This window comes from Notechis scutatus, chromosome Z (genome assembly GCF_049901735.1).
Source record: "Notechis scutatus isolate UNSWTSFEM ecotype Mainland chromosome Z, rNotScu1.2, whole genome shotgun sequence".
NCBI lineage: Eukaryota > Metazoa > Chordata > Lepidosauria > Squamata > Elapidae > Notechis > Notechis scutatus.
The window spans coordinates 73,240,293-73,257,476 of record NC_142025.1 but is presented as its reverse complement, the minus strand read 5'-3'; positions in this window follow the sequence as shown (position 1 = coordinate 73,257,476).

Here is a 17,184-nt window from a genome sequence, read left to right as displayed (position 1 = left end):
ATAATTTTTTTTAATTTGGATATATCTTCTATGTAATAAGAAGGGGAACTTGCAGACCCAGGCTTAAAAGAGACATATGTAACGTAGTAATTATTAGAAAGTTATTATTGTGTTTTTTTAAAGTGTTAACTCAAAGTTAAACTATGGGAAACTTAGGGGGGGATTAATTATGCGATATGTTAACCACAGGGATGGCATCTTGAAATTGGCAATAATAGGGGTGTTGCTTTGTTGTTGTTGTTGTTTTCTATATTGGAGATATGTGAATTTTTGGAATGATGAATTAAGTATAGATGAGTAAATTGCAGACCTGACAGAAAAGAATATAAAATACAATGAATATGAAAACATATAATGATGCACTAAGGATTTAAAGAAATAGATTAAGCGATGTATTGGAAAATTCATAAAATAAGATGGAAAAAACTCGATTAAAATTCAAGAAAATATATAAAGTAAGATTAAGACAAGTTATTAAATGTGAAAGATGAGTAGGAAATGAAAGTCAAGTTTGTAATGGAAATGTGTTAACCTGGAATCATGCTGTTCACTGAAAAAAGTTTTTTTTTCCTTCTGTAATATGTGAAAATTGAATAAAACTTTTTTTAAAAGTATTTTTCAGCAACATCCTAAACACATTCATGGTAACTTTTGGCTGAAAAATACAATACTGAAAGGCATGCTATTCCCCAGGCTAAGAGTAGGCTCCAGTTTGAGGGGAAGACAAAACAATAAAAAATAATGATTCTAGTGCCATTTTACATTACCAAAGGAATAAGCATCTATATTATATACAGATTGAACTCAAAAGGTATTCTTTCTTTTTTTCTTTCTTTTTGGACACCTATGGACACCTATGGACACCTTCTTGCCAATATCAGTAGGGCGCATGTTCTTTGCAGCAAGTGAAACTGCCAATGAATTTTTGCCTCTGGTGAATTTGATGCAAACATTAAGACAATTCTAAGTTTGAGTAAAATCTGTATTGGAATTCTGACAAGATTGGTTAAAACTTTTGCAAAAGGAAAAATGCTCATTTGCCACAGCAGCTGAGTTTTGTCTAATGCAAAATCTAACATACATATAGAAGACTTTTTGGCTCATTGTAAAAACCTAAATGTATTTTGAGCCAAATGAAACAAGCATAAAAAGTCAAAGAACAATCCATAGCTGCAGAATATATTTTAAATCCAACATGGATGTATTTCCAGCCAGCCTAGACCTTTTTGAAATACCTACAATAAATCTATTTTTTCTCTGCATTCTGTCTCCTTTTTATTACTTTGAGAGATATTTTCCCCTTGGAGTCAGGGAGACAATTTTGATAATTCTTAATGTGAACTTCTATGCAAAATATGTGATTTACATCTAAAGTAGAGATTTATTGTTCATGCTGAATTGACATCCTTCTTTGAAAATCCCTCATCCTCCCTAAAAACAATTCATCATAATAGTGACAAAACATTTTTCTGTACTTAACTTGCACCATGGATAAACTCTGAATTTCATTCAGTGAACCGTATAGTTCTCTTTGGGTTTGGGGTTGCTCAGTTAAATGTCATTTTAGGGTGATGATAACAATGAATTTTAGAATTATTTGTAAAAAATACTGTGTAATTAATTGGATTTATTTGGATTTAATGGATATTTGCAATAGTATTTCAATAGTATTCTTCCACTGCAAAATAATACCTTTAAAAATAAAGACCTAATAATGTGGCATGAGAAAAATTTAGATATCCATATTGTCAGCCCCAGATCCATCTTGATTCTGATTCAGAGCTGCCACAGCTCAGGATGGGCAAGCTATGGGAATGGGAGAGCATTGAAGGGAGTATAGTCACTACAACATTCTTTTGCCTAAGATCAAGAACACGTTGCTGCAGTTTGGAGGGGAGTGACTGGAACTGGAAGTAGTTCAAAAATGAGGTGGATTGGCTAATGTGATGGAGAAGTCATAAAATAGGGCAGGGTATGAGTTTGAGTGAGGAAGGGGGGCAATGCGAGAATTCAGATTCAGCTTTTCCCCAGATGTGCCAACATGACTTCTCTAATAAATTTTTACTTTGATGGACTTTGTCTGGGAGTTTTGAATTGCATGGAGAGTTTAATTGGAACACTGACATTAACCCGAATATCCCCCAAGGCAGTGTTCTAGGACCAACTCTCTTCATACTCTACATAAATGACCTCTGTGATCATATTAAGAGCAATTGCGTTCTTTTCGCTGATGATGTAAAGCTGTTCAATACCACAGACAATACTGCTACCCTACAAAAAGATCTTGACTATGTATCAGAATGGTCAAACAAATGGCAACTTCAAATCTCAACAAATAAATGCTCTGTCTTACATATTGGCAAAAAAATCAGAAAATAAAATACCAGCTGAATAGTCAAGATCTTGTTGATGACCCAAGCTCTGTAAAGGACCTTGGAATACTCACCTCTAATGATCTAAGTGCTAGAGCCCACTGCAACTACATAGCCAAAAAGGCATTAAGAGTTGTTAACCTAATCCTACGTAGCTTTTTCTCTGGTAATATCACACTACTAACCAGAGCATACAAAACATTTGCTAGACCAATACTCGAATACAGTTCATCAGTCTGGAACCCACATTACATATCTGATATTAGCACAATTGAGAAAGTCCAGAAATATTTCACAAGAAGAGTTCTCCACTCCTCTACTGCGTTTGTAGAATACCTTATGCCACCAGACTTGAAATTCTAGAACTAGAAAACCTTGAATTACTGCGTCTTCGGTCTGATTTAAGCATGGTATATAAAATCATACATTGCAATGTCCTACCTGTCAATGAATACTTCAGCTTCAACCATAACAACACAAGAGCACACAATAGATACAAACTCAAAGTTAACCGCACCAAACTTGATTGCAGGAAATACGACTTCAGCAATAGAGTGGTCAATGTCTGGAATACTCTACCCGACTCTGTAGTTTCTTCCCCAAACCCCAAAACTTTAACCTTAGACTGTCTACTATTGACCTCACCCCTTTCCTAAGAGGTCTGTAGGGGCGTGCAGAAGCGCACCAACGTGCCTACCGTCCCTGTCCTATTGTTTCTCTTATTCTTCTTTTATTTTTCTTATATGTACCCATTTCATGTATTCACAACTATGTATACACTTATACTTATTATCTTGTAAACAATTGGCAAATCAAATAAATAAATAAAAAATAAATAAAAAAAATAAAAATACCATCATTTGGAGAGTGGTTGATTTGTTTTCTAAACAAGCACATTTCACTGTTTGCTCATTACCATCAGCTAAGAGATTAGCAAAAATGTCCATCAAACAGATTTATAGGTGCATGGAGTGCAGCAGTGGATTATTTCTGATCAGGAAGTCCAATTTACCGTGAAGTTCTGGAGGAAATTCCTATGGTCCGTTGGGTCCTCTCAGGGTCTGAGCTCTGCTTTTCATTCAAGCATGAATGGGTCCGCAGAACAAAGGCACTTCGTGGTGGAATAGTACCTGAGATGCTACATAGACTACTAGCAAGAAAATTGGACTTTTCATGGAAGTAGCCTACAACAATAAACCCACAGTAACACAGGTTTAACCCCTTTCCAAAATCACCAGCGGAATGGTTGTGCCTATACCTGAGCTACCTAGAGATCCTCCCACGTCAATGTCCCTAGCTGAGTGGATGGACTCACTAAAACAGGGGTGGGATAATACCAAGCATGCCCTCGCCCAAGTAGCTGAAAAGTACAAGCAGTAGGCAGACATGCACCAATCCCACAAGCCCCTTTTAAAGTGGGAGATCAGGTCTATTTGTCCACTAAATATCTTCGACTAAATTTGCCTACAAAGATAAACCCAGTAACTGTGCAACTAAGTCTCCCTCACTTGTTAGGGAAAGTGCATCCGATATTTTATAGCAGTTTATTGCAACTGGCTGTTAGCTCACAATTGAGACCAAGAGATCAGCCTGCTGCTCAATAGTAATCCAAGATGAGAAGCACTATAAGGTAAAGAAAATCCTAGGCTATAGATTATATAGGGGGTGATTACAAGACCTCATCCATTGGAAGGGGTATCCTTTGTCTGATGCCACCTGAGTAAAGAGTTGGGATGTAAAGACAGATAAGTTAGTAAAGCAGTTTCATGAAAAATTTCCCAGTAAGCCAAAGGAGCCCCCCTGGAGGGGGGAAGAGTTGGCTTCAATTCCTAACCTGTCACTTGTCTCATTTCAGGATATTATCAATGCTTGAGGGCAGGGTTGCCATCTGGCTGTTTTTCCTGCCAAATTCGAGAAATCTGGCCGTATAGAAATCTTTTTGGCCGTGAAAAAAATCATGTCTCCGGACAAATATATTTGGCCAGAAATTTGACCGTATGAAAGTTGCTTGGCCGTGAAATCTAAATTTTGGCCGAATACCGGTTTTCAATACAATATATTTGCATGAAAATGACTGTCAGATCATCCTTGGCCCCCCCGGAGGAAAAAGTTTATAAACAAGGGCGTCTGCCAGGCGTCGGGCACGTGACTTGGAAAGAAGGGGCGGGCAAGGGCGGACGGAGAGAGAAGCGGCTGTGACAGCGCCGGCCCCTGGACTCCGCCCCCCTCGGCTCAAAAGGGGACCAATCAGCGCTGTGAGGCTCCTGCCCGCGGCGCGTGATGTCCCCTCAACGGTCCTCCTCCTCCCCCCTCCCCCTCCAGGGCAGCGCGCACGAGCTCGGTGCGCTTCCTTGCTTGCGGGGTGGGGTCTTTTTCTCATCCCACCCACTCCTTGAACGCTGAATGCGGAAGTGTTCTGGTTTGCTGCGGTGGGAGCCTAACAAGCTGCTTTGCAGCAATGGAGCAACGAGGGGGCTGCTCCTCTCTTTTTTTTCCTCTGGGGTGCTTCTTCCCCCTCAAGCCTTATTTCTAAATCTGTAACAACAGTTAAAAAACAGTAAAAACAGTTAAAAAAACAAAAAACAATATATCCTCATGTTATATTGCATAAAAAAATTTGGCCATGAGAGAAAATAATTTGGCTGAATTTGGCCGTATTTTGACTTGATTTTGGCCGCAGAGCCAAGCTGCGATCTGGCAACCCTGCTTGAGGGGAGGCAGCATGTGAGCCCCGGATCTATCTTGATTCAGATTCAGGATTGAATCAAGGGATGGGCAATCTGTGGGAATGGGAGAGCGTTGAAGGGAGTATAACCACAACAACATTCTTTCATCGGAGATCAAGGACATGTTGCTGGAGTTTGGAGGGGAATGACTGGAATTGGCGATAGTTCAAAAATAAGGTGGATTGGCTAATGTGACTGGGGAATCATAAAATGGGGCAGCATGTGAGTTTTACTGTAGAAGGGGGAAAGTGCGGGAATTCAGATACGGCTTTCCCCCAGATGTGCCAACATGACTTCTCTAATAAATTCTTATTTTGATGGACTTTGTCTTGGAGTTTTGCATCGCATGTAGAGTTTAAATGCTGACACTTATTTGATAGCATATGCCACAACTGATGATAAGCAGTGGTGGGATTCAAGTAATTTAACAACTGGTTCTTCCTTGTGACTGGTTGGTTGGATGTGGCTTGGGGGGATCATGTATCTGAGTGGGCATGGCCAACTCAATGTCACTCATGGCAAGATAGGGCAGCGCAGGTGAGCTGATGCTGCAGAGATAGGGCAATTTCCTATATACCATTCCGAGCCTTCTGTCCCCCTTGGGCTGATAAAATAAAAGCCCATCTAAAGATCACAACTGCCTGCTGAACCTGTCTGGCACATGCTGGAAAAAGGTGGCTAGTGGGGGGAAAAGAGAAGAGCCATTGGAAACACCCTGTTTTCCGCCTCCATTGGGCTCTCTGCACCATGCTGGATTCGGATGGGGAGCTGGGGCGGAAGCAAAAAGGCCACTTGGTCCGTACTCAGCACAACAGTGAATATCTCTTCCAGCTTGCCAATTTGAGTCCTAGATCCCTCTCACAATTACTACTGTTGAGCCAAATACCATGTATTCTATATCTGTGGTTTTGGTTTTATTGTGTAAGTGTAAAACCTTACTTTTCTCACCACTGAACTGCAATTTGTTGCTTATGGTCCAGTGTTCAGCTCTATTAAAATCCTTCTGGAACTTGAATCTATCTTATAAAGTGTTGGCTATTCCTCCTACCTTGGTGTTATCTGCAAATTTGATGAGTTTCCCTTCTATCTCTTCATCTAAATTGTTTATGAAGATGTTGAAGAATATTGGGCCTAACTTTGGGGTACCCCAATGCATGCTTCCTTGCATGACAAAGAGGACCACACACTGGGTGTAGTTAGTCAGCCAGTTAAGAATCCATCTGGTGATGCTGCTGTCTATCCCACATTTTTCTATCTTATCAAGAAGTAAGTTGTCAAATGCCTTACTGAAATACAAGTTTACTAGGTCCAAAGCATTTTGCTGGCCTATTAATTTAGTCACTGTGTCAAAGAATGCACTAAGCTTGGTCTGGCATCCTCTGTTTTTGATAAACCCATGTTGGTTTCTAGTAATAGCTTCACTTTCTTCTAGGGATTCTCAGATCCGTTGCTTATCTTTTCCAGAATTTTATTTATTTATTTATTTGATTTGTCAAACGCTTACAAGATAATAGGTATAAGTATAAACATGAGTAAGAATACAAGAAATAAGTACAAATAAATGGGGACAATAGGATAGGGACAGTAGGCACGATGGCGCACTTATGCACGCCCCTTTCAGACCTCTTAGGAATGGGGTGAAGTCAACAGTGGATAGTTTGACGTTAAAGGAGTGGGGGTTAGAGGATGTAACAACAGAGTCAGGTAGTGCATTCCAGGCATTGACCACTCTGTTGCTGAAGTCGACTTTCTGGAAATCAAGTTTGGAGCGGTTAACATTGAGTTTGTATCTGTTGTGTGCTCTTGTATTGTTGCGGTTGAAGCTGAAGTAGTCATTGACTGGTAGGACATTGTAGCAGATAATTTTATGTACTATGCTTAGGTCAACCATAGGTGGCGTAGTTGAAGATTGTCCACGCCCAAAATTTCAATCCTGGTGATATAGGATATTCTGTTGCGAGCAGAGGAGTGTAGTACTCTTCTTGTGAAATACTTCTGGACTCGTTCAATTGTATTAATGTCCGATATATAGTGCAGATTCCAGACACATGAGCTGTATTCAAATATTGGTCAAGCAAAGATTTTGTATGCCCTAGTTAGCAATTCTATATTTCCAGAGGAGAAGCTTCGTAAGATTAGATTTACAACTCTTAATGCCTTTTTGTCAATGCTGTTACAGTGAGTTCTGGTGCTTAGGTCATTATATATGAGTACTCCAAGGTCCTTGACAGAGTGAGGGTCATCAACGAGGTCATATCCACCTAGCTTCTATTTGGTATACTAATTTTGTTTTACCAATGTGTAGTACAGAGCATTTGTTGGTCGAGATTTGGAGTTGCCAATTGTTTGGCCATTCAGACACATAATCAAGGTCACTTTGAAGAACAGTAGCATTGTTGGTGGTGTTGAATAGTTTTACATCATCCGTGAAGAGGATGCAGTTGCTTATAAGGTGATTGCAAAGGTCATTTATATAGAGTATAAAGAGTGTGGGTCCTAGAATGCTGCCTTGGGGGACACTGCTGTTAACTGGAGCAGGGTTTCATATAGCACTCCCTATTTTTACTATTTGTTGCCTGTTTGACAGGAATGCACTTATGAAGGGATCCAGAAATGCTGTAAGAGTTTAGTTTTAACAGTAGTTTGTCATGTATCACTGAATCAAAGGTTTTGCGGAAGTCTATGTAAATTGCATCTGTCACTTTATCCTGGTCAAGTAGAGTAGTCCATATGTTTTTGCAGTGTAGGAGTTGTAGGTTGCAGGACAATTTTTTTCCTGAACCCAAATCATTTTTGGAGAGTAGGTTGTTTGACTCTAAGTGGAGGGTGATGAATTGGTTAATGATTGATTCCATGACTTTGCACATGAGACAACACAGTGAGATTGGTCTGTAGTTTTCAACCAGGCTGGGGTCACCATTTTTGAAGATAGGGATGACCATAGCTAAGGACCATAGGTTCGGTAAGGAGTTGGTTCTGAGTGATAACTCATATATAATGCTTAGGGGTTCTGCTATGGCAGAGAAGAGCTTTTTTAAGAAGTATGCACATAATCCATCAGGGCCAATAGATAGGGATGGTTTTAGGTTTCATAGTGCCTTTTCTATGTTATCTTCGGTAAAGTCAATATGTAGTAGATCATTACAGTTAGTTGTGGTACGACTAGGAAATGTGGGACATGAGCCATTGCTGTTTACAAAGATGTGTTGAAGAGATTGGCCTTAATGGCTTCATCGCTGCAGCCTTTCCTATTTGGTCCTTTTAGATGTGGGATGGTTCTGGAGTCTTTAAGTTTGGTGTTTACAAAATTGTAGAAGGCGTGAGTAGATTTTGTATGTAGGAGATTTTCCTCCTGCTTGCAGTAATAATTTGTGCATTCTGCCTTTATCTGCCACCATAAGGTGTTGTATCAGTTTTTAAAGTTTGCTATGTAGCTAGTTTCGTTTTTAAGTCATAGCAAAAAAAAATTAATTGAAGTTTCCTTATTGTTATGGGTAATTTGTTTTTGTTTGGTACATATAGTTTAATGACTCTTTCAAGTTCAAGTAAGAATGCATTATAATGGTCTTCTGTAGTATTACAGTTAGAGAACAGAATATGCCAATCAAGAGATGATAGGTCGGCATCTATGAGAACATAGTTGGCTTTTTTGAAATTGTGGAGATCCGTCATTATGATCCTTTTTGTGAAGGTGTAAATTGAGACAAAAGTCAATTATACTGTGGTCACTGTTTGAAAAGGATTCTTGTATTTGTAGGCCATAAATTGAGTTTGAGCTCTTGCAGAAGATGAGGTCGCGGCAGTTGTTGAGTCTAATGTTGTTAGTTATTAATTGATCTAGTCCCAGTGTAGTAATGGCATTGTACAGGGTTGCATGTATGGGTTTGAATGTACATTCATTTAGAGTCCAATTTATAAGAGGTAGATTGAGGTCACCAAGGAAAATAAGAGGGTGTGGACAAGGGGCAGTTCACGTCAGCAGTGAAGTTAGTTTCTTTGCATGAACTATGTCATAATCAGGGGCTCTGTAGCATAGTAAGAAGTGGATAGTGGTATTTAAGGACAGTTCACAGATGACAGTTTCTGGAAGAGCAAGTTCCTGTGTAATTTGAACTTCTTAGATTTAGGGATTTTTTTATTGAAGATAGCAATTCCACCTCCTCTATGGATTTCACGATCTGACCAATAAACGTGATATTCTCTGAATGTGGTAATGGAGTCTGGAAAAGATGCATTCAACCATGTCTCACAGACAAATATCATATCAAATGTGGCTGTGCTTAGTAAGATTAGGAATTCATGCATATTTTTTTTGAAAACAATTTTATTGGTTTTTAAAGACAAACAAAAACAAACAAAACATAAAAACATCCAGCTTTCTTTCATAAATATACAGTGTATCGGTTGGTTTACCAATTTTTTGTGCATCCATTTCGTAGTCTCAATTACAGTTACATTGCATGATAACTCATATTATCAATCAAAGATTAAATACCCTAGTATCACTATTAAACAATCATTTGACTATAATTTTATTTATTCATACTTTGCGAGATAACTATAATTTACTTAGTTTATTTTATAACAATTCATATAATCCTACCAAATCTATCCTAAAAACATTTTATAAATATGATATCAAAAAAAGAAATATATCTTTATATATTCATTATTTTCTAAAATTCTAGATATTCTATTATTGTGTTTTATTATCTAACCATTGATAGAAAAGGTCCCAAATTTTATAAAATTGTTTATCCTCTTGTTCTCTAATTTCAAATGTCAATCTACTCATTTCAGCACATTCCAATATTTTCTTAATGATTTCCTCCTGCAATGGTATTTTCTCATTTTTCCAATTTTTGGCAAATACAATCCTAGCCGCTGTTAATACATTTACAATCAGGTATTTCAATTCTTTAGTATATATTTCAGGTAAAATTCCCAATAAAAAATATCTCTGGTTTTAAGTCTATGTGTTTCTGTATCATTTTTTCCAACCACATGCGAATTTTAGTCCAATATTTTCTAGCATCCTCAGAAGTCCACCACATATGGTAATATGAGCCAGATATCTGATGACATTTCCAACATTTTTCGGATTTATTCTTGAACATTCTTGCTATTCTTATTGGGGGGAAATGCCACCTGTAAAACATCTTATACAAATTTTCTTTATATGCTGTTGACATTGTCATCTTATAATTTTGAGACCACAATTTTTGCCATTTCTCTAAATCAATCCCATATCCAAAATTCTTCCCCCAGGCAATCATACTTTCTTTAACTTGTTCTTCCTCTAGTTTAATTTCCAATAAATAACCATATAATTTTTAATCACCTTTTCATCAGTACCTGTCAAAATCTTATCTAAATCAGTCAATTTATCATAGAATCCTTCTGTTTTAAAATCTTCATCATACCTTGAATGTATTTGCGCATATGAAAACCAATTCATCTTTATACCTTGTTCCTCTAAATTTTGCATCGATTTAAGTTCACCCTTTTCATCCAATATTTCCCCATATCTGTTTGTTCCTTCTTGTATATTATAGGATAGGAAAATGCTTCAATAGTCGATAACCAAACTGGAATTTTCAAATAACACTGTCTTTTAATCTTCTCCCAATTTAACCACAAAGACTCCCGTATATGATGTCTTCTAAAATAGCCCTGTGTTTTAGTTCCCTTATACCATAAAAAAGCATGCCAGCCCAACAACAAATCATGTCCTTCTAGTGTCAACAATCTAGTCTTTCTTAATGTTATCCATTCCTTAGCCCACATCAAATTTGCAGCTTGATAGTACAACTCCCAATTAGGCAAACCAAATCCTCCTCTTATTCTGGCATCTTGTAAAAGTTTTAACTTTATTCTTGTTTTCTTACCTTGTTATATATACTTCAACACAATTTTATTTAAATCTTCAAAATAGTCTTTTCCAAGCCTAATTGGTATTGTTTGAAACAAGTATAAGATTCTGGGTAGAATATTCATCTTGATTGTTGAGATTCTCCCTATTAGTGACAATTGTAAATTTTCCCATTTCATCAAATCTAACGCTATCTGTTGTTTAAGTTTTATGTAATTGTTCTCTTTTAATGTACTACATCTTGGTGTCAAATGTATCCCCAAATACTTAATCTTATTCGTGACTTGAATTTTCAATAGGTCTGCCAGTTCTTCTCTTTGTCTTAGTAGCATATTCTTTGTCAAAATTTTTGTTTTATCTTTGTTTATTTTCAAACCAGCCACCTCAAAGCCAAACTTCAATTGTTGATAGAAATCCAGAAGAACACCTGTAATAACATTCTCCCGTGCTCTTCCCTCTATCTTATCAAGTTGCAATGTCCTTGAAAGGGAGTCTTTCACAGTTCTCTCAACTTCAACTAAAATATTTCAAGCCTCTAGTTGGCAGTGTTACAAAGTTTCTTTGTTCTCACTTTCCCCCTCCTTTCCCAGACAAAACGTAATAGAAGTTAAAAAAAAGGAGAGAGTATATATATATACTCTGATTATTCTGTTGTTGAAGTGTTCGGTTTACCAGAACTATCGCCAAAACCGAACACTTCAACAACAGAATAATCAGAGAAGCCATAGAGATAGAAAAAGCCCACACAGCATGAATAAAAGAGATGACACCTCCCGCTTACCAGCCATTTGGAAACCCGCCCTCATGAACAGGCAGTACCTAACATGATGAATGACACCAGACCCACACCCACGAGGGCCACACGAGATGCCACCACCACACTTCCACGTAAAAAGCAGACTCACACCCACACAGAAGATGAGACACCACCACAGACCAGAAGCCGCACTGCAGCTGCATCACTACCCACTTCAAACCCTCTGAGCCATACATGAAGCGAACTGACCCCACCATGAAGATGCAGCACGACCACGAACTCGAAGCCAAACAGCAAGATCACAGCTCACCAGCTCAAATCCCCAGTAACTAAGACCAACCTGAGCACAACCAAGCCCCACCTGAACAGAACACACCTCCAGCCAATCAGAACAGGGCCAACCCCCAACCAATCAGAACACAGCCAAAACCCCAACCAATGAGAACACACCCCCACCCAATCAGAACACAGCCAAGCCCCCACCCAATCAAGTCACACCCCCACTAGCAGTTAAAAGGAAGAAGCAGCTGCAAGCTCACATCACTCTGAGAAGCACAGAGCTGAAGACAGAAGCCTGAAGATGATGAATGAGACTTCATCGAAGCGTTGCCTAGATATATATAAAAAAGAAAAACCAGTCCAGTTAACAAATGGTAAGCGCAATAGATAGAAGTCCAGTAGTAAAGAAAGTAAAAAAGTAAAAAGCCACTTTGATGTTTCCATTTAAAAACTGCCGCTTATTCAGTTCTGTCAAAACTTTTACAGATTTTTTTTTTCTTAGGGTGTCCTTTTAAATCTCAAAATAATGGTAAAAAAAAAAGTTTTCACCAAGCCGACACACTTTCTCTTTCAGTCTCTTCCGTTCCGGAGCTGTCCCAACTTCAGCAGCTTTGATGGCTGCCTCTCTGCCGCTGGCAAAAAGGGCTTCTCCTGAATCAACCAGGGACTTTGCGATATCCCTGGGATCCACAGGATGCGCCCTTCACTATCACCGTCTCTACAGGATGGTTTAGGTCCATTTGGACCGACCAGGGGCAAAGATATCAGCTGCAATCTCAGAGCTCCGAGATTGCAAGCCATATCATCGCAATCTCAGCTCCACCCTCTGCATTTTGTTTTTTGAGGCTTCTTGCATTGAGTATTTTGCATTTTAGACATGTAGTAGTGGGTCTGGAGGATATTGGGGTGATGGTTATTGGGATGTAAATTGAAGGTCTTCCTTTTGATACATTCTGTGCGGTAGTCAATGTATAGGTTAGTATTTCCTTGTTCTTGAGCGTAGTTCATGGGACCGTACACGTTGCTGTAAGGTTAGGTCAGAGCGAGAATGGTTGGTGTTGCTCTTGGCAAGTGAATTTATAGTGTAAATGAATTTTTATTTACTTTATTCATTTTTGCAAACCTCCCTGCAGAAGTGTGGGGCCAACGAGCCATCACTGTTTTTGAACTCTAGGCCGATGCAGGAAATGTTGAGTATGTCATCAGGGGAGATGCTTGATGCTTGATAATCACTGATGATGTTGCGGACATTTGTGATGTTATCATTGTCATTGTTGTCCTCAAGACCAAATAAGATGGCGTTGGGACGTTTCCGTTCGCATTCAATGGCTTCTTTGATGAGGATTGGGATATCATTATTTGTTGGATTTGTAGTTTTTTGTGGATTTAGTTGTGGTTGCAGATGTTGGAAAAAGATGTGGTTTGTAGCTATTGGATGTTTGTTTTTTTGTGTTGTGTCTTTTTTTCCAAGGTTAGCTAATCTTCTTTTATCGTGTCCAGAGATTCTACTATGGTGTCAAGGGATGTTATTCATGTTTCAATATATATTTCCAGTTTGGGTCTGCACGGTGGGCATGGTGGATCAGGTATTGATATCAGGCTGATTGGTCTTTAGTTTGCTGGATCCATTTTTCCCCCTTTTTGAAGATGGGAATCACATTAGCTCTTTCCAAGTCTTTTGGTAGTTCCCCAGTGTCCCAGGATCTTTCAAAGATATGGTTTAATGATTTTGAGATTATGTCTGACAGTCTTTCAGAACTCTGGGATATTATCTATCTGGTCTTAATTATCTGAACTTGTCAAGAATGGATAGGTGTTGTCTTATCATTTTCTTGTCTATTTTTGACTTGTATTCCTAATCTGTCTTTTATAGCTTGGACTGTTTTTTTCTTTTTGTGTAAAGATAGATGTAAACAATGAATTAAGCAGTTCTACTTTCTCTCTGCTTCCTGTTACCGCCTTGTCATCTTGTAGCATTACTGGACCAACTGTTTCCTTTTCTTAGTTTTTACATGTTGAAAGAAACTTGTTTTTGACATTTGTCTTAGTTCATTTTGAGCCTTAGCTTTTCTGACTTCATATTTGCAAATAATGGCTATATTCTGGTACTTTGCCTTAGTTATGTGTTGCTCTCTTCACTTTTTGTCCATTTTGTATTTCAGTTTATCAGAAAATATTTTAAGCAATCATGATAGTTTCTTCTGCAAGCTCTACTGAGCTTTTATGATTTCATTTTTCAGTTTCCCAAACTGTTTTCCCTATAATATTTCCATCCATTGATTTCTTCCTAAGCTTTCTCTAAGTTGTTGAAATCAGCTCTCTTAATGTTTAAGACATTGGTATTTGTTCTATTGCTTATGCCTGTTAGAATTAAGAATTAAGTCCACTATATCTGACCATCTAGTTCCTTTCTCTACCCTTTGAGAGACAAAGTTGTCTGCTAGGTTTTTCAGGAATCTGATTGATTTTCCACTTGGGGCAGAGTTGTTCTCCCAGTTGATGTCAAGGTAGTTAATGTTTCCCATTGTTGTTATAGTGTGATTGGAATAGATACTTACCAGAAATATCCCAGATTAACCTGGGTCAAAAAATAGAGAAATCATAGAGTTGTCAATTCAGATCACTGCTTGAATTGAGCACTGGATAGTTGAGGATTAGAGAATCATAGCCATTCATATTCAATCCTGATGGAAAAATATTTTAGTTTAATTTATTTTACATAGCAATAGCACTTATATATTGCTTCATAGTGCTTTAACCAGCATATTGCCCCCAACAATCTGGATTCTCATTTTACCAATGTACCGGAAGAATGGAAGACTGAATTAACTTTGAGCTGGTCAGCCTGCAATACTGCATTCTAACCACAGCACCACTACATTTTCTATATACATTCCACATCAGGGATAAAAGATAGACGGGAGGTCCAAGGAGAGCAGTGAATTCAGTTGAGCATTCTCCCCTCCCTCATCACATGCAGTATAATTTGAAGTGTGGTTATGAATGGGGGCATATGGAGGTTGATTGATGAACAAAACATAGAAAAAGAAAAGGGAGATAAACTGGCAGCGGCCAAACAGCATGCACTTGGAAAAGCTGGTTGCAGAAGAAATGTACACATTGGCATGAACTACCATGCTCAACCTTAAGTTTTCAATGTGGATAATGGAGAATTCCAGAAAGACAATTCTAAGAAAAGATACTGCCAAAGAAAGGAAAAGAACAGAATCAAGAGGGAATTGGGAGCGCATAAAGATTGGCTGAAGTGAAAGTTTAAATGCTAATTTTAAAAAAACCTGAACATTGAGGAAGACTAAAAGGGAAACATTTAAAACTAGTGGCCAATTATAAAAATGAACAAATTTGGAACTGAAATGGGATGAGGAAAATGTACCCTGGAGGGAATTCTATCAAGCATTCAGCATAAATGTTAAAGAAATCTGTCAAAGATGTCTACTTCAAAATACCACAGCTTGCCAAAGTAGATTATCCCGCAGCACAGACAGCAGCAATTGCAATCTATTGCTATCCGTTCTTCATGGTTAGAAAAACTAGTAAATACTAGTATAACTTAGTTAGAATGCTCCATTAAAATCACCATATCAGGGAAACTGCATATATATTTCATAAACTTGTAATCAGAAACAAAATGGTAGGAAAAATTATAGTTAAAAATATAATAAAGAAATGAAAAGTATGTATTTGAAATGCTGTGGAGGAAGCATTTAGTCATGTGATATGCATAATAAAATATGGAGTTGTTGTTTTGGTTTTTTAATAGCTTGCACAATCTATATAGGGGGGCTGCAACATTTTCCTGCCACTAATCTGTGTAATAATTTAATAAGGAAATTGATTAAAATATATAAAGTGATCTAACTCATGCAAGTTTTTTTTTAAAAAAAATCTCCTGAGATACCAGGGATGATATTTTGTATGACAGTATCAAATCTTACAGTGTTTACATTTTATTTAAAAATGGAGTTAAACTGGCACCATTTAAGAGTGTCAAGGGTGTCTTGTTGCCAGTGGCACTACACTGCAGGAGCTCCAAGCAGCAGTTTTCTTTCTCAAATTAAGGGATTCTTTTGTATCTAAGGGAAATTTGCCATATAGGTAGCTAAGGTTGTTGGTAAAAATGAGCTTAGAATGTCTGCTTGAGAGGACCAAGCTCTTTGCAATATCTGAAGCAATAAACTTGCATCCTCACACACTCTACTATAAATTCCATTCCACCCTGATTTTTTATTTAATACAAAGAAAAGTCCTCTTAGAAATTGTGTTTAGAATGCAAACAAGTTTGTTGTCTTGCATAGTAATATTTGCTTATAATTATATTTTTTAAAATTATTTAACATGCTCTTCTTTCTTTTAGAAGTTTTCTTATTTTTGTCCCAATATATTTTCTTTCAAAGGGCAACTGGACACTAGGCTAAATTCTCTTGACTAAAAATCTCCATAGCTATGCACTTTGGGATGAACACCCTTTAAATTGTGGGGGAGTATGAACAGATTTCCAGAAAAATTTCAGACTCCAGGATTCAGGTGACCTTGAGGACACAAGATAAACCCAGTGATGGGATTCAATTTTTTTTACTACCAGTTCTGTGGGTGTGGCTTGGTGGGCATGGCAGGGGAAGGATACTGTAAAATCTCCAGTCAGAGGTGGTATTTGCCAGTTCTCCAAACTCCTCAAAATTTCCACTACCGGTTCTCCAGAACTGGTCAGAACCTGCTGAATACCACCTCTGGATAAACCTCCAAGTGACCTCAATGATTCTCAGAAAGAGTGCTAATGACTAGATGACTGCAAGGAATATAAATCCTTCCATTCTCCACTATTCAGTCATAATTCAAGAAGCTTCTTGGATGAGAAACCAAATGTCTTCAAGCAAAACAAGAAAATCCAGGTGTCCTTTGAAAGAAAGTAATTTTGGGACAAGCATGACCTCAATGAGTGAAAATCTAGCCATAGACATTTTTTTTATTTTTATAAAATCCCTTGAAAAAAACTTGGCCAGTCACTTGCTCTACCTATCTGGCACTCACTTTCTTTCTTTTTTTTAAAACACACAAATTATCATTATTCATTACATGTTTAAACCTTTTTTCATTGTAAATTTAACAAGTCAGATAAATTATGATTCTGTTTTAAACCATTTCCATATAACATACAAA